Genomic DNA, 7,489 nt, shown 5'->3' on the forward strand with positions numbered 1-7,489 from the left:
TGAGGTGCATTCAAGTTCTAAGGCCTCCGATTTTTTTTTCGCCGGACTGGAAAGAGATAGAAACATGCGCATTGTTTTAAAATGAGGCCGCGATCATTGTCAATACGTCCCAGAGATTGCAGCACCGTACGGCAGATGGAATTTTACCGCCAGTGGCGAGAATGAGAGCTGTTTTAAATACTTAAAATGGGGCCGTTGTCCTTACTTGAACAGCGTGCAATCATTCGTTTTCTGAATTTGCGTGGTGTGAAACCAATTGAAATTCATCGACAGTTGAAGGAGACATGTGATGGAGTTATGGATGTGTCGAAAGTGCTTTCGTGGGTGCGACAGTTTAATGAAGGCACAACATCGTGTGACAACAAACCGAAACAACCTCGGGCTCGCACAAGCCGGTCTGACGACATGATCGAGAAAGTGGAGAGAATTGTTTTGGGGGATCGCCGAATGACTGTTGAACAGATCGCCTCCAGATTTGGCATTTCTGTGAGGTCTGTGCACACAATCCTTCATGACGACCTGAAAATGCGAAAAGTGTCATCCAGGTGGGTGCCACGAATGCTGACGGACGACCACATGGCTGCCCGTGTGGCGTGTTGCCAAACAATGTTGACGCGCAACGACAGCATGAATGGGACCTTTTTTTCGGCGGTTGCGACAATGGATGAAACGTGGATGCCTTTTTTTCAATCCAGAAACAAAGCGTCAGTCAGCTCAATGGAAGCACACGGATTCACAGGCGCCAAAAAAATTTCTGGTAACCGCCTGTGCTGAAAAAATTATGGCGTCCATGTTCTGGGACAGCGAGGGAGTAACCCTTACCCATTGCAATCCAAAGGGCACTACGGTATCAGGTGCATCCTACGAAAATGTTTTGAAGAACAAATTCCTTCCTGCACTGCAACAAAAACGTCCGGGAAGGGCTGCGCGTGTGCTGTTTCACCAAGACAGCGTACCCACACATCGAGCTAACGTTACGCAACACTTTCTTCGTGATAACAACTTTGAAGTGATTCCTCATGCTCCCTACTTACCTGACCTGGCTCCTAGTAACTTTTGGCTTTTTCCAACAATGAAGGACACTCTCCGTGGCCGCACATTCACCAGCCGTGCTGCTATTGCCTCAGCGATTTTCCAGTGGTCAAAACAGACTCCTAAAGATGCTTTCGCCGCTGCCATGGAATCATGGCGTCAGCGTTGTGAAAAATGTGTACGTCTGCAGGGCGATTACGTCGAGAAGTAACGCCAGTTTCATCGATTTCGGGTGAGTAGTTAATTAGAAAAAAAAATCGGAGGCCTTAGAACTTGAATGCACCTCGTAACATTACCAGACAGACGTTCAAAAATGTGGTCAAACAATGCTACCTTAGAAGAGCTGAATGTGCCCTGCATATCTTCATGGCCACTGAGATTTGAAGGCCACCGCAAGATTTGGTTTCCATGTCAACAGAATAAGGGTACGTGAACCAAAAGGCATAAAAAAATAAATATGCCTCGAGGAATTCATACATCTAAAAGAAAAGGTTAAATCCGACGCACATCTGAGCAGTTCTGGAACCGCCTTCAAATACGTTAAAAAGTTGTCAGCCAAAGTTCATCAACAGAAACGGATTCTCATGTTGATGCAAGGAATGATTTAGATAATATCAGCATATCTGCAGAAGACAACATCGACAATACAGAAATGGTGATAATCATGAAGAAAATGAATCAGAAAGAAAGACTGAAAACGACGTTGGTGATACTGATGATAATGTTGCTACTATCAAAGACTATAATAATATGAATGAGTGTTGTCAGGACTGAAAGATGTCTCTACCTGTTCCCGATAATGTTCGCAGAGAGGAACATTTCCAAAACAGAAAGGACATTTGGTACTTGATTTAGGCACGGATGAAAAACAAAAGGTGATGGGCAGTACCTTTCACAAGAATGTTTTTTGTAAGTTGGTGCCTAATGGTGAAAGAATTCTGCGGACTTGGGCGGTTTACTCCCCTGTAGTACCCCTCTGCTGTCGTTTATGTGGTGCAAGATGCGGATTCCAGAAATGTTGGAAACTGAATCCTAAAGGGGTCCACCATGTACAAATGAACATCTCGAAAATCTTGAAAAGTGGAAAACTTTGGAAATGAGCTTAAAATTGCATGAAACTACAGATGAGGCAGCCTTGAAATTAATGGATACTGAAAAACTGAAGCGGAAGCATCTTTTATCTAAATTATAGGATGTAACTTTGTTTCTGACAAAACAAAACCTAGCATTTCGTGAACATGTTGAAGGACAAGGCTATACAAATCAAGGCAATTTCTTAGAACTAGTGAATCTCCTCTCGAATTATGATGGAGTTTTGAAAGAATACATCTTGAACTTGGAACATGGTAAATCACATAACTTATCACATTTGTCACAAGAAGTACAGAATAAATTTATAAATGTTTTAGTGAATCACGTAAAATCTGAACTTGTCAACGAAATTAGATCGGCTAAATGTTTCGGTATTATGTTTGACTAGCATAGCGCCTGGAATTTTCATGTTGTCCACAAACTGCACAACCGTCTTTACTTTTCACGCCAATTAAGATAATAGAAACATGGTCTTTTCCGAATGTATTTATGACCAAGAAACGGTTCTGGTAACTGGAGTCCCGGGATTTTGTTAATCATGAATCTTCTGTAGATGTAACCGAAAAGAGAAATACCAGTTTTCATAGATTTAGCTTTAAAAATTTCTTAATATAAGGAAATATTCCTTAAAAATTTTCATTGCCTATTTCAGCACCTCAGGGGTTGAATTTCCAAAACACAAAGCCAAATACAAATGCTCACCGATTTAACTCTACAAAACCTTCCATAATTAAATATGCCACGAAGTGAAGTATCAATTTTCGTAGGTGTAGCTTTACAAGTACTTTAGTAGCTCTTTGATAATGATTTACGTTAAAAAAACTTTCAGGCACTGTTTCATCTCCATAGGGTTTAAATTTCCAAAATTCCAGAAACATGCGTTTCTTTATTTCTGAACCAGTTTTCGTAGGTCTAGCTTCAAAATTGCCTTAATAGCGACATATTAAAAAAAAACTTTCCTTCCCAGTTTCACTCCCTTAGGTGTGATATTTAGAAAAATACCTTCTTAAACGACGCCTGCCGTACAAGGTTGACACCCTCTGCCTGCCGTACAAGGTCAACACCCTCTGCAAACTTTTAAGTTTCTATCCTTAATGGTTTTGGTTGGGCGATGACAGAGTGAGTTAGTCAGTCAGTCGGGACACTGCCTTTTATATACAGTGTAGAGATGACGCAGGTGACATTTCACGCCTTGATCAAGTGTCAGAAGTGATTCGTTTTGTGAAAACTGATAATAGAAAAGTGGAAATAAAAGAAATATTCCTTAGATTTTTTCTCTTTAAAAGGACACACTTATCTGAACAAAACATATCTTGTGTAACATTTTTCCGAACAGTAGACATAATTTTTACGTTTTTTCTGCTTCCACTATTAAACATAGCAAAGCATCTGCTAAAGGACTCATGACAACTGGAGTGCTCATATGCTGTAGCAAAAACAATGGCTGAAAATTTTGATTGGATTGTCGCTGAACAAAATCTTATGCCTACTGAATGCAATTTCACATAGTTTATGTCTTTACTTTTGGGATTAATGTACTAAGAGAAGTAAATTGTGCTCAGGTTGCATCGCAGAGTAAAGGCTTGAACCTTGATCAAATAGTTATAAAAATACAGGCACTTTGTCTTTATTCTGAACAAAAACGACATAGTCCAACATTCCACACTTTCCTGTCATCTGTATCTTCAGTATCTGCATGCCTCCCATGGTATTAGCCTTCCATCTCATTCTCAGCCGTCCCAGTGGTCTCTTTCTTTCAGCTTCTCCATCCGTTACAGCCTTTATTACCGTGTTCTGTCCTCTCCTCTTCACATGTCCGTACCATCTTAGTCTCTTAATTTTCACACTCGATACGACGTCAGGCAGTGTGTATAATTGTCTGAGTTCTCTGTTTTTCCTTATTCTTCACTGTTCATTTTCTTTCGCTCGTCCATATATTTTTCGCAGTATTTTATTTTCAAAAGTGATGAGTTTTTTCTCTGTTTTCTTTGTCAGGGTCCATGTCTCACTTGCATAGCACACTGCTGGCTTGATGATGGTCTGATATATCCTTATTTTACCATGCGTAGATAGTAACTTCGATCTTATGATGTTGTGCATAGCTCCTAGACATATTCCCCCCAGCTTGAATTCTTGTTACCATCTCTTGTTCTATGTGGTTTTACTGGTTGATGTTGTTCTGTATTGTTAGATTTCCGATTTTTAAATGGTTTGATCCCAAATGAGCTTATTGATACTACCACGAACTTTGTTTTACTTTCATTTACACTTAGACCCACTTTCTTTGCTTCTTCCATTAGCACAGTCCCCATTTTCTCCAGTTCTTCCATGTTCTTTCCTGTGAGCACAGTATCATCTTCAAAAGCGAGGACATTTATCTTTCTTCCTATGGTGACTCCTGCACTTTCACATGCTACTCTCCTCAGGGTGTTGTTGAGGGCCACATTGAACAGGGTCGGTGATGTATCATCTCCCTGTCTCACTCCTGTTTTTACTTCAAATGCTTCTGAGAACTCCCCCTGCACACTTTAATTCCATCACACACATTTTAGGTAGCATTTCCTCTCTTTCTATGCTGTCATATGTTTTGTTGAAATCTAAAAACAGGCAAAAAGTATCATGGTTGTGCTCCCTGTTCTTATATAATATTTGTCTTAATGTGAATATTTGGTCGATTGTCGATTTACCTTTTCTGAATCCTGCTTGTGCCGTGTCTAATATTTCCTCAATGCATGGTTTGAGCCTGTTCAGTGTAATTCTTGATATTACTTTATAGCATGTGCATAGGAGAGATATCCCTCTGTAGTTCTGTGGCAGTATTTTGTATCCTTTCTTGTATGTGGGACATATAGCGGCAGTTTTCCATTCCTCCGGCATTACTTCTTTTCTCCATACCTCTTTTATCAGTTCGGCTAACCATTCATGTATCTTCTCTCCCCCTTCTTTGATGAGATTCGCTGATATCATGTCTATGGCAGGGGCTTTCCCATTTTTTAGCTTTTTTATTGCCCCCTTCAACTCCATCAGAGTTGGTTCTTCGACTAATGGTTGTACGTTCTGATAGTTTTCTGTCATGTTTTCATTGTTGTAAGTACCTGCCGGGTTGTTTTGAAGTATTTCCTCCAGTTCGGTAAATTTCCTTCAGTCGTGGTGATCAGTTTTCCATTTCCGTCCTTCATCATCACAGGCTTAGCTCTGTACTCTTTTCATTGTGCTGTAAAACTGTTCACTATTGTTCTGGCTATAGTTCTCCCCAACCTCCTCTATCTGTTTGTGTATGGACGCTCTTTTCTCTCGCCTTATTATACTCCTCATTTCTCTCATGGCTTTCCTGTATTGTGTTTGGTTTTCATGGTTGTTATTGTTCATCATTGCCTGTCTGGCTTTCTTCCTATCCTGTACTGCTTTTCTACATGTTTCACTGAACCATGATTTGCGATTTATATTGGTATTATTATTATCTCCTTGTAGTTCATGCGCTGTCTCTCTCCGAACTGTCATTTTGTTCCATTTTGTGTTGATATCTTCATCTTCTTTTCTATTGTTGCCGTTTTCTAATTCAGCGAATCTATTTTAAAGCTTAATCCTAAACCGTTTATTCGCCTCCTCCTCTTTTAGCCTACTCGCATCTACTCTTTGGGTTCTTTTACCACTGTTGTTCTTTCTTGGTGGTTTTGGTAATTCTCGTTTCATCTTTATTAGCACAAGAGAATGGTCTGATCCTATCTCAGCCCCTCTCATTGTCCTGACATCTGTTATTGCCTTTTTATGTTTTTTCCATATCAAAACATGATCAATTTGGTTCCTAGTTAATCCATCCAGAGAGGTCCATGTTGCTTTATGTATGTCTTTTATGAGGGAATGATGTACTTGCTATTTTCATGTTTCTAGTTGTGGCGAAGTTGACAAGCCTTATACCATTATCATTTGATTCCGTGTGAAGGCCGTACATGCCTATATATGGTTCCCATTGCTGTTCTTGTCCTATTTTGGCATTTAAGTGTCCCAGCACAATTTTGATGTCATACTTTGGTAATCTGGAGTACATCTGGTCTAAGGTGTTATAGAATTCGTCTTTTATGTCTACCTCCTTGTCCTCTGTTGGGGCGTGAACAAGTATTAATGAGATGTTTCTAAATTTGCCTTTGATTGTGATGGAGCATATTCTTTCATTGACATTTTCCAGTGTCATCACATTGGCCATTATTTTATTCGGAACCGCAAATCCTGTCCCAGTGGATATGATCGTGTAGTTTTTCTCTCTGTGCTCACCTTGTTCAGGCCATCTTGTTTGCTGCAGAGCTGTAATATTCATCTTCTACTCTATTAGCTCTTCACAAGTATCTTTGTCTGTCCTGCAGCGTACAGTGCTTTTACGTTCCATGCACCTATTCGTAGTCCTTCTTTCATAAGCTTGAGTCGTTTTCCGTTAAATCCATTCCAATCCGAGGCTCGGTGTGAGTGTGTAGGAACCCGTCAGTTTTTTACTATGTTGAGTAGTTAGAACAACGATTAACCCTCACACTTATTCCGGACTTGGGAACGGCTGGAATGCTAGTTTTCTTCCAGGCTTGGTTGCGGAACAGGGATTGCTGCAAAAAATCGGAGTACTGTGACATTCCAATAGAAAGACGAATTCATCGTAAAAAAACTAATGACTAGGGAATTTGCTACCGATTCACGACTCACGTTGATGCCAGAGCATCAAACGGATCTGTTGGAATGTTTTGACCATTTCAGCACTGAACTATTCAAGATGTCGCCTCATTGTTCGGGGTTGTGCAGTCAAATACTTTGCTTTTGGGAAACAATGAGGAGCTGAAATTAGCTGTTTCACAATTTGCTGGTTATTATGATGAGATATCAGAAGTAGAGTACCTCTTTGAGATTCCGAGGCTGACTGGTCTGAAGCGGCCCTCCACGAATTCCGCTCTTGTGCCAACCTCTTCATGTCTGAGCAGCACTTACAATCTGTATGATATTTGTATTTGCTGGATATATTCCACTCTCTGTCTTCCTCTGCAGTTTTCGCCCTCTGCAGCTCCCTCTAGCACTATGGAAGCTATTCCCTCATGTCTAATCAGGTGTCCTACCATCCAGTCCGTTCTTCTTGTCAGTGTCTTCCGTATATTCCTTTCTTCACCGATTCTGCGGAGAACCTCCTCATTCCTTGCCTTATCAGTCCACCTGATTTTCAACGTTCGTCTGTAGCACCACATCTCAGATGCTTCGATTCTCTTCTGTGCCGGTTGTCCCACAGCCCATGTTTACTACCATATAATGCTATGCTCCAGCCGTACATCCTCAAACATTTCTTCCTCAGTTAAGGCATATGTTTGATAGCAGTAGACTTCTCTTGGCCAGG

Source organism: Schistocerca gregaria, chromosome 2, assembly GCF_023897955.1.
Source record: "Schistocerca gregaria isolate iqSchGreg1 chromosome 2, iqSchGreg1.2, whole genome shotgun sequence".
Lineage (NCBI taxonomy): Eukaryota > Metazoa > Arthropoda > Insecta > Orthoptera > Acrididae > Schistocerca > Schistocerca gregaria.